Below are 11712 nucleotides of genomic sequence, written 5' to 3' on the forward strand. Positions count from 1 at the left end.
AAAGAAAAAGGAAAACTCCTTATTTACGGGGTTGCAAGATGCAGCTTAAAAAAATAATTCCCAGACTGTTAGTCTATGGAGCTGTGGTTTGGGAATTATGTTCCAGCATCAATGTGCAGATTTTTGACTATTTTTTTTCTTTTGTGCCCTAAACTGAAAAGGGAAATTGTAAATACGTTATTTCTTCCCCTCCAAGCCCACGATCCTTAGATGTGAGCCTGGAATGTTCTGTCAGTTTCTCCTTTCCTGAACTCAAGGCCACCTCCCTCTTTGCATCCTTTTCCACTCTGGTTATACAAGTGTGATGTTCACATCATCTCAAAGTGTGCCAAGAAGCACAAAGAATGGCATCTCCATTGAATCCACAAATCGAGGCTCTGCCGTGGCTGTGATCTTCATCCTCGCTTACAGAATAGAGTAATTCTTGCTTGGTGAAAACATTTGCCAACATCACTTGGGCAGTTACCGGCATGTAGGCCCCCAGCCTGCAGAGCTTGAACAAGGCTCCTTTTCATTGCGGTGTCTGCGGCCACATCATCGACCACCTCAGGGTCTTCCAACTGTGTTGGGTGTTTTGTCAACAACAGAACCAAATAAATAAATAAACAAATAAAGGGTCAAGTCATCTGCAAGGAGACAGCGGCGTCTTTGTGATCTGCTTCACGTTTGAGACCTCTGGGAGCACAAAAGACTTGAGAAAAGGGAAGAGCCATCCAAATGACTGGTTTAAAAGAAGGTCTCTGTGTCCCGTCCCTCCTACTTGCATCCCCCTGGAGACCATTTGTTTAAGTAGTGACGGGGACATAATAGACACCGTGAGGTTGCCAAGAGCCAGGCTGTTCGGTGCTGTTTGGCTTCCAGAAGGAAACAGAAGCGGCTATGGCGTGGCTCATTGAGTTCAGGTTTGTCTACACCGGTTTCAAATGGAATCCCAAGACCTCTCAGTGCTAGGGAATCAAGAAGTTGGCAATGAGGCACCATCTCCACTAAACCAATACATGAATAAATGAAAGTGTAATTGGAAAGACTGGTCAGCACATAGGAATTATCAGAGCAGTAGGCCTCAGTGATATTTCCTGTCGCTCCCCTTGGCTGGGAGGGCAGAGGGTAATGTATTAGAGATAGCAGAAGTATAAAGGTATAAGCACCATCGTGGTATAGCCCAACGGCTAAATGCCCTGGCCTGGCTTTGAACTTCAAGCCTCAGAGAGATCTCAGCCTCTTGAGTAGCTAGAATTACAGGTGTGAGCCACTGGCACCTGGCAAGCAATGGTTTTTGAACCTGATGGAGATGGTTCAATGACTCCTTGGTTCTTCTTCTTGCACATAGGCAGGAAAGCACATTGTAAAAAAGCACTTTTAAATCATCAGTATACTCCCTTCTACTCTCCTCCTGAATACCATTCCACTTTGGGCTCTGTATGTATTGCTAAAGATGTGCAAGGTGAGACTTTCATGCTGAATAATAAAAGAGAACAGTCAAATAGAAGTCTTATTTTTTATGACCACCAGCGGCTTCCTTACCATTGGAAATCAAGTGTGGGTAAGTGTGGAAATATTTATCTTGAAGAGAAAATCGAGGTTTCATTAGCGTTTGGTTCTCACAAGCGTTTCTTGATTTTAGGCATTTCTTGTCAGTTTAGATGAGGGTTACGATGACTGTGATGTTTGTGATTTTGTAAAGTTGTCACAAACTAAGTGCAGAGTTGTCAAGGATGTGTTGGGGAATTAAACTTACTTTGCAGGCTCCTTAAATCCTTTAACATTTAGGGAAAAGAAAAGGTGAAGTGCATCAAATAAAGTAAATCAATATCATCAAGGAGCTTCACAATGCACTAACCAAAGAACAGCAGAGAACTGAAGACTACGACTCCCTAGCATAAAATCTTATGCCTATGGAAAAGGAAGACATGACAGTATATTGTAAATTATCTGAGAAGCCACAGATTGAAGGAGGGAATCTTGGAGTGTTTATTCGAGCATTAGCAGTCTGCAGGCAGCCAGCTGTTACAAAGGCCTGCGGCCCACAAATGCCCTTAACACTGTAGGAAACAGGCCAGAGAGGGAAGAAAGAGCAAAAACAATACGAACAAACCAATCCAGCTCCAATGGGGAGCTGACTTGGGACGCCATGGGGACTGGAGTGGAGCCAGAAAACAGGACACAGGATGCGAACATGGAGACACGTGGCATGGCGTCATGGTGCCTGAGCTGGCCTGACCCTAAATAAGGTCAGGTCAGGGGGCTGGGTCACAGGAAGCTCCCAGTCCCAAGCACTGGACTGACAGGTTCAGTCACCTATAGGTCAGGTGCCCGCCCCTGTCTCCAGGGATTCAGGACCACCCATCACCTGGGGATGGACTCCCCTTCCTCTAGGAATCCAGGAACGCCCATCAAGACCAGATGCCAGGTAGTACAACTCGCCACGTGGCCAGTGATGTTGCTGGCCGGACCTGACCTCCATATTACAATAATGTAGAGTGCGCATGATGAGAAATTGAGGACTCTGTTCCTGGAATACGTGTGAGAATGATTTTTTTTAAATACAAATTTCATGATGCTGGACCAACACCCCACCACTGAGTTGTATGTGTTCAATCCTTTGAGTTTTGAGAAAGTTTCTCTACATCGCTTGGACTGGCTTTGAACTTACAAGGGTTTAGCCTCCCAAGTGCTGGGATTATATGTATGAACCAGTGTGCCCAGTACTACCAAAAATGATGTGAATGTCATCTCCTGTTGAAGATGTTAAGGTGTGATGATGACTTAATCCATACCTCACTGTTAAACCTAAGACATAATCTGTCCAGTCTCTGCTATTGGAGAATGTGAACTGTTTTCCTGTAGCTCCTCAAGCCACACCATAATAAGCAATCAACCCCCCTGCCCGACACAGAAGCCTCAGCGTCTCATCGACCAAATTAAGACGACACTAACACTTTCTCCGCTGGCAGACGTCTTCGGGAGCCACAGGGCCACTTCCAGGTTTCCGGTGGTTCATTGGAGCTGAGAACCTCGTGGACTTCCCTGCCCGAGCTGATTTTGAGCCACGATCCTCAGGTCTCAGTCTCTTGAGTAGCTAGGATGACAGGCGTGAGCCACCGGTGCCCCGCTTGAAGTTAAGTGGCGCAATGCCAGTGACTGCTGTAAACACACTGACTGGGGCATGGGAGAGATTAGAAACGGCTAGCCTCCGCCATCAGTGCCGTCACTGTGGTTGAGAGGGAAGGTGCTGTACTCACCTGGTTCTCAGGGCCTCGGACAGTGTCTGCAACGGAGAGTACGTTTCACATTTATGGGCAGAGTGAACAGTGATGCTGTTCAGAACCTAGGAAAACCACAGTTTGGACTTCAGCATGGCGAAAGGTTTTTGACTCATTTTTACTAATCCTATTTTAAAGCCAAAAAGAGAGGCCACAAAAGAAGCTTACCGTGTCCGTGAGGACAAACAATTCACCCGTTTTCTCCTGAACAACAGAAAACATATGTTTCTGATTCTTGAAAATACCTTGAGTACCGTTGACTTCCTGGAAGCGTGGAAAGATCCACATCTAAATCCAAACGTGCGGCTTCTCCACGCTGGGCGCTCAGGGCCAGAGCCTCTAGAAGCCCCGGGAAGCGCGGCCAGCCAGCAGTGAATCAAGCCTCCCCTTGACAGGCACGGTTCCTCTGCCATTTCCCCAGGATCTCAGCGGGAGGAGTGGCTGCCAATGTCAGGCTGAGCAGTGCCCGGACAGCTGGACCTGAAACCCATGCCCGGGCGGGGGACTGGTGTGGCTAGGAAGAACATGAGCTCAGCCTCATCTGGTTTCTTTTAATGCTCCCGGCCAAGGCCTGAGTTATTGCATTCTTTCCCTATGTCTTACATAAAATCAGATTATTAAGTGCAGAGACGGTTGACGGCTCTCTGTTCTCCTGGCTAGCGGTTTGCCAGCACCATAGCAACCTCAATAAACAGAGAAGTAAATTAACCTCTGAAGAAAAATGGCCTCGCTTAGCTGCCCAAATTTCCCGCACTTTCCCTGCTTAAACACACACACACACACACACACACACACACACACACACACACAGACTGCTGTAGCTGTGGTGGTTCATGGTTGTTAGACCAATGAGATGCCTGACTCAGTGGTAACAAGACTTGAAGAGCACAGCTTGGTTCTTGTAATTACCTTGCTACAAATTATAAGCAATTACCCACCATTGCCTACTGAATGTAGTGTGAGCCTCTCTACCCTCCCTTCCCCCAACCCAACACCTTATAATCACTCTCAGAAAGACAGAGTTGACTGATAAGCATCTGGTAGAAGAAAAAAGACCACCCACCCCCCCCAAGGAAGAAAGTTGCCAGAAGCTCAGGACAGACCACAGCACAGGACAGCCACGCAACAACTTCTTGTTCCCCTCAAGTGATAGCAGCAATGTAATTTCTAAGAATTTCTCAGGGAAGCTGAAAGACAAAGAGCGAGGGAAGGGTCAACCCACCGATCTCCCCTTCTGCTTCCACTTGTGTCTACGTAAAGCCATGTCTGCACCTCAAATGCAGCTGGAGATGGGCTGAAGTCCTTCCTTAGACTCTTCCCACAGTTGTCTGTGCCATGTCATAAAGCTCCTTTCTCTACCTTTCACCACTTGTTTCTATTTGATATATAGAAATCAGTGTTTAGACTTGATGTAAGGAACTCCTGAGTTTGTGCCAAGCATCTACATATCTGAATTTCACTTCTCATGATTTCATCTTCTTTGAAATTCGTAGTTCCCCATTTGCAAAATCATTCCTTTTTCACTTTCCTTCAAGCAGGAAATGACGGCAAGGTAATAATTTTCACTGAGTGCTTTACACATGAACTATAAATAGAAAACATTATTAAAGCAAAAATGATATTCTAGAGCTATTGATTCTGGTAGACTTCTTTTCTTTTTGCCGTTTTCCTCTTTTGGCCTCTTGCTTTTCTTCCTTTTCGGTTCTCACTGCAACTGAAGTCATTCGAGATCTATTTCATAGGCACCTTCTCTGTTCTGTGTTGATTAAGCATCCGATGAAGGAAACTACAATGGCCCTAGCTGTCTGGGTAGAGGAGAAGATGGCGGACATTACTTAAGACACAGCAGGAGGAGTGACTTGTTCCACATGGTTCAAGGACAGAGACTGTCAGCTACCCACCAAACCCATTTTTTCTTCTGCCTGGGCCCAAATGCAGACACCGCCTTCCCTCCTGCCCTGTACAGAGGTGTTATTGGTTCATCAAAACCCCCCAGCTGTTTCATTCATGTTCCCGCCTCTTCTCCTCACTCAGCGATAAACTCTGAGATGCGGAACTTTGGAGCAATAGGAGCCTTTCGCTCACATTGTCTGGAGAAGGAGATCTAGACTGTCAACCAGAAAGTCCTATTTTTAGTTTTACGTGAGCAGGAAATGAGTATCATTTGTACTTGAGCAACTATGATTTTTATGGTTTGTTTGGTACAGCAGCTATTTTTATTTAATTTATAGGAGTTTTCCACTTGGAATGAGACTAGCTTTAGTGAAGCTCAGGCAGAAAATGTGAGCAAGCCAATAGATGATAATGTCAGCAAAACAATATAATGGCTGAGAAAAGAGAGGGCTGAGCGAGAAATCAGAACAGAAAAAGGAAACAAGTAGGCATAATGAGAAGGAAGACTTTTTTGAAAATCTCCTGGAGAATACCCATGTGGTAAAGCTGCTCCTAAAATGCACCCATTTGAGAAAAACACACAATCCAATCTATGTAACAGGGAAATACTAAGGAGAAGATAAAATGGAAGATGATAGTAGCATGGAGGGACTTGAGGAGGAATCAGCCAGTGGCTTTTCTTCACTGGTTGTCTGGCTACAGGATTTTAGGAAGAGGAAAACCTTATATCAATATCTATTTTATTGGCTTCGTCATGATGTGATTAATTTCCTTCAGTAAATGTGAGATGTCTTAAGGAAATGAGAAAAAATCTGCAAAGATAAACATTTATACAATACCCAGGGTACCAAGTCAGTTACAGTGACATCAAGGGTAAAACCATGGGGAAGAAAGACAAAAGAAAAAGGCATAGTTTCACATGGCATGTTGAAAATAACAACAACAATGATAAACCACTTGTTTCCGTAACATGGAATTCATTTCACCTAGCATCATCTTACGTGTTCATACAGGCATAGCTATTGAGCTATTGTGATCTTCTTTCTGCAAGGACTATCCTAGACGTGTACTAATTATTCCCTATGAGGGAAACCATAGAGTCCATATTTCTTTGGATCTGGCTAATTTCACTTAGTATGATTTTTTTTCCAAGTCTTTCCATTTTCTTACAAATGGGGCAATGGCATTCTTTTTGATAAAAGCATAGAATTCCATTGTGTATTTCACCACATTTTTCTGATTCATTCATCTACTGAGTGACATCTGGGGTAGTTCCATATTTTAGCAATAGTAAATTGTGCTGCTATGAACATGGTTGTGCCGATAGCTTTAGTGTGGTCTTGGGTTAATGCCCCAAAGTGGGGTTGCTGGACCAGGAAGGAGCTCCATGTTTCGCCTTAAAATGGAGAGATAAAGGGTAACAGCATTGGTGGGAGAAAAACAAGGGAGGAGGTAACAAGTTTAATAAGGAATGTTCTCACTGCCTTACATATGAAACTGTAACCCCTCTGTTCATCACTTTGACAATAAATAAATAAATATTTTTTTAAAGAAAAATGTACAAAGAGGTCACATCTGACCTAAAAGAGAAGAATAAACATGAACTGGAACTCAAAACTCATCAGAAATCATTAAAAAAAAAAAAAAAAAGCTCTTTGATTTCACATACAAAATGCACCCAGTTTTTATATTGAGGGATGCAGAATTCAAATAATGGACATACTTACTACTATGGAAATACACTAAACTTTAAGTCATGTGAGGATAGGAAGACCGTAGGTAATCTTTCTTTTGTACCTTATTTCTTGAACACATACAGTTTTTAAAAAGTGTATGCATCTTCCTTTGCACACAGTACCAATTCTTTAAAAGAGAAGAAATTTCAGGTGATTAGAGATGGTCTATTCCCTGTTGGAGAAACTCCATACCAAGTGAGAAGCTCAATACAGATGGTGTCTTTTGCTCTTAAGATAATGTTCATCTGAGTTCAAATTTCTCTTGTTGCCCATAACTAGCACAATATTTGCAGTTGTGTTTGGGTCCCTTTGCTTGTCACCTTTTTTAAAGTCACATTATTGGAGCTGTTCATTCACTTGTCACATCCCAACTCTACAAGCAAGGAAATCGCCCCCACAAATTTTGGAGATACTAATTATGTAGAGTAAGCCTCTCGTTACATGCACAAGGCCTGAAAATCCTCACTGAGAAAGACTGAAAAAAATCTTATACCAAAAGCGCCTTTAACTTAATACTTAGGTAATCTCAGGTAGAATTACACATTTCAAGTATTTTAGAAACCTTGTCTCAGATTTAGTGGATCTGCCCATAAATCTGCCCATCCAGAGTCAAAGCCTTTTTAAAACCTTTGCAAGTGTGTGCTAACAAACGAAAAAGGAATCTCAGACATTAAGTTAAGCTCAGAAGAATGTCAATGCAAACCAGCTCAGTAACTCCAGCAAACTTCAACAACAAAGAAATATCTGGGATTCCATGGGAAATGAGGAAAATCCAACCGTTTGTTTGGCTTCTTTTTAAGATTAACCAAAAGCATCAACCCATATTATTCATTTGGCTTTGATCAGAACAAAAAAAAATCCCAAATATCTCAGGCAGACAAAAAGCCTAGGTAAACATCTCATGCAGACCAAAGGTCCACCTCTAATCTCTAGTTCTTCTGACATTCCTAAAATTATTTATTTATTTATTTATTTATTTATTTTTGGTCAGTTGTGGGGCTTGAACTCTGGGCCTGGGCACTGTTCCTGAGCTCTTCAGCTCAAGGCTAGAGCTCTACCATTTGAGCCACAGGGCCACTTCCTAAAATTATTTTAAAAGATGAATAAACAGCAGACATGTTGCTTGCTAACTCAACAGATTTCTAACCAGGAATATGTACATATATATGAAATATATATACACACATAAGTGTATATATGTACATATATATGCACACACATGTATGCTTTGTCCAAAATTTAATATTCTTCCTTTCCCACAGGTCAAGTAGTATATTGTATGATAATTAAAACTTCCTTCAAATAAATGGTTTAGTCTACCATTCTCAACTTTTATTGGTGCTTTGGTTCAGAAACAGAACGAGTTCCTAAATTCAAGCCCTGCCTTTCCCACTGACTAGCTGGGCGACCACACACCGACAGCTCAGCCTCTGGGAGACTCAGTGACATCCTTTATAAATAAAGAGTAACTGTGTGTTACCAAGGACTGCTGTGTGCCTACCCTGGGACCTGAATTTCAGGCCTGACTGATAATCCTGAGCTTCGTTGCTCAGGGCGGGCACTCTACTCCTGGAGCCACAGCTTCATATCCAGCTGTTTGGGTGCTTAGTTGCAGAGGTGACTGTCACAGAGGTGGCACTCTTCTAATCCCTGTCTGGCTTTGAACGGACATCCTCAGACCTCAGCCTTCTGAGCAGCTCAGATTATAGGCCTAAGTCACCAACAGGAGACGATGCCCGTGAATTTAATACCTGTGACACACCTTGAGTGGTGCTCAGCCCGTTCTGGTATGTAATGAAGTGTTAGCTGTAATTACATTCGGGAACTTTCTTGTCCAGCCCCGGGAAATTCTTTAGGGGTGACTATATACCTTTCTTCAAGATAATACGAAAAGATTCATGGTTAATCTTTCTAGCTCATTCAAGCAAACATCTGGTCTGGTTTTTATTCCAAACAGTATCAGTGGGAATGACTCAACCAGCCCATGACTAAATAAGGCAAATGTTCTCTAATTCTACTGTGTTGCTGACCAAAGATGTTTTCTTTTCCCCTTTGCTTAGGGGCAGAGATAATGCTAAAGCAGTGCGGTAATTCATTTTGTTTCACAACAAGGAGTATTGAAGCTAAATACACAGATTCCAACCAAAATAGGTACATACAATATTTTTTCGGGAGCAGAAACAAGACCATTCATGTACTCTAAGAATCCTGTCACCAAATTCTGGTTCTTTTGTTTAAAATTCCTCTCCGATTGCAAGGGAAAATATGGACCCAATGTAACTGATCCACATGTGGTGTCAGTGGAGTTGCACGCTGTAAAGTGTAAACCTTGATGCCCCAGAAATCCTGAAAGTGGAAGAGTTTCTTTTGCTCCAAAAATAATAATAGAGATTGGAAAGGTTTGAGGTTTTGAGGTTGTCTCCAATTCTCCTACTGTGTGTGTGTGTGTGTGTGTGTGTGTGTGTCTGTGTGTCTGTGTGTGTGGTGTGTGTGGTGATAATACTAGAGTTTGAACTTAGGGCTTTGCACTCACTTGGCTTAATCGTTCATCTGGGGCTCTACAACTTGAGCCATGCCTCCAGTCCAAGCTTTTGCCGGTTATTTTTGGAGAAGAGCTCTAGCTGACCTTTCTCCCTCATGATGGTCCAGATCCCCATCTCCTGAGTAGCTAAGTTTACAGTTGAGAGTTACAAACTGGCATCAACTGCCATTTATTATAGAAAAGGTAAATGAAAAATAAAGTGGGAAAGTGACCTTCTGTAAGAAGTTTAGGACACTATTGGGCTGAGTGTTGTATTTTGCTTTCTCAGGCAATGCTTCAAATGCCTGCAATTAAGGCACCGGCCTTGGCTCAGTGCTTTCCTGAGATGTCTGTGCCAGTTTCTCCTTCTGCTGTCCACTTGCAAGCTGAAAAGTGAGTCCAGAGTTCTGTCCCAGCCGGTCATCCGGATACCATGTGTAACACATTGGACATTACCAAAAGTAGAACACGTTTGTGTGGTACAAAGCAAGAAACCCAGGAAGTCACTGAGTGATCAAAAATTGGTTTTACTTGGAATTATTTTAACGATTAAGATTTAGGATGGGCTGGGCGCTGGTGGGTCACGCCTGTAATCCCAGCTACTCAGGAGGCTGAGATCTGATGAGCACGGTTCAAAGCCAGCTTGGGCAGGAAAGTTCCTGAGACTTTTATCTCCAATTAACCTCTAGAAAACCGGATGTGGAGCTGAAGCTCAAATGATAGAATGCCAGCCCTGAGCAAAAGAGGTGAAGGACAGTGCCCAGGCCTGAAGGAAGTAAGCCCAAGACCAACCAAAAGGAAAAACAATTAAGATGGGAAAAACTAAAAGTTCATTCCCCTTCATTTTCTCCTTGTAAAACGTCTGTAATGATCCTGTTTGGAAACCCACAAGCCTGGCAGATAGTCAGAACAACGTGAAAGCTTTTGAAAATAATAGATGTGTGAGTGATCATGACTTAGTAGACAAGAGATGGAGCGCTCCTGTGACTTGCTTGAGGAAAAGATCTGCTTAACTAAAGACCTGTAAATGAGCCCCCCCACCAAGGAAATAACTAAGTAACAAAAACAAGAAGCATCCTCATAGAATGATGTCCAGTTTTCCTGAGTTCAGAACTGACAATGTTGCATCCCGGAGAAATCTCTGTCCTGAGCAGCCAGAGTACACACCTTGGCTCTGAATCTTCTAGGCTCCTAAGCAAGATGGATGGTCAAATCAGCCATAGCCATGCTACACACTTAGAAACAAATGGTGGGAGGGCTACAATGAACACCAGTAAAATCCTCAAGAAACCACTTTGTGGAACATTGAAACAATCGGAACAGTCACGTTTGCACAAGGAAAAAGCACTTTGATTTTTTTCAGTTTTCTAACTTCTCCCAGGGAACATTTTATTTAAAATAATCTGATTTTCCTGACTCTTACAACTCCATTCTGAAATTCCCCTTAGGAAAAAGCCAAAAGGAAAACAACTTTGTCCAAAGTGCAAGTCCAACCCAAGCCATTACGGATGAATGTTCCATTTCTCTCTTCTCTAATTTTTAACAATAAGTTAGTACACCAACACTTTAACATGAGGACTTTTGTGGTTGTTTTTGTTGTTTTTTTTTTCGAAATTTGGACTAGAAGCGATTGAGCTATTGGTTCCACCTGTTGAATTCAGTAGGGTAGAATTATGGGATTGAATTCTTCTTCTTCTTCTTCTTCTTCTTCTTCTTCTTCTTCTCCTCCTCCTCCTCCTCCTCCTCCTCCTCCTCCTCCTCCTCCTCCTCCTCCTCCCCCTCCTCCTCCTCCCCCCCTCCTCCTCTTCTTTTCCTCTTCCTCCTCTTCTTCCTCATTCTTTCCCCCTCTTCCTCTTCCTTCTTCCTCTTCCTCCTCTTTCTTTTTCTCTATCACTTGAGCCATGCCTCTAAGTCCTGCTATTACCCTTTTCCATCCTTTGTTCAATACAATACAGTTAGTAGTATGAATTACGAACACTTGAGTGAGTCCGCCTATTGTGATGATTACGTACTGAATTATGAGAAGTTGCACAACTTTAAGGAAATTTCTTATAAACATAGGAAAGAATAACTATATCTCCCTTCTGTATCAAATCATTGTGTAAGTGTAAACATTGACCAAAGACACTTTTCAATTCTAGTCCCAAATAAGGTTATATTATTTTTTTCAGTGAAAACAAGATATTGTTATTTTTACCTTTCTCCACTCTGCTAAGGAGAAGGAAATTATAGGTAAGCCTTCAAAGAATTTCATAACAGAAATCTTTGCCATTCATCCCCAGTACAGAATCTTGAGTAA

Source organism: Perognathus longimembris, chromosome 22, assembly GCF_023159225.1.
Source record: "Perognathus longimembris pacificus isolate PPM17 chromosome 22, ASM2315922v1, whole genome shotgun sequence".
Classification (NCBI taxonomy): domain Eukaryota; kingdom Metazoa; phylum Chordata; class Mammalia; order Rodentia; family Heteromyidae; genus Perognathus; species Perognathus longimembris.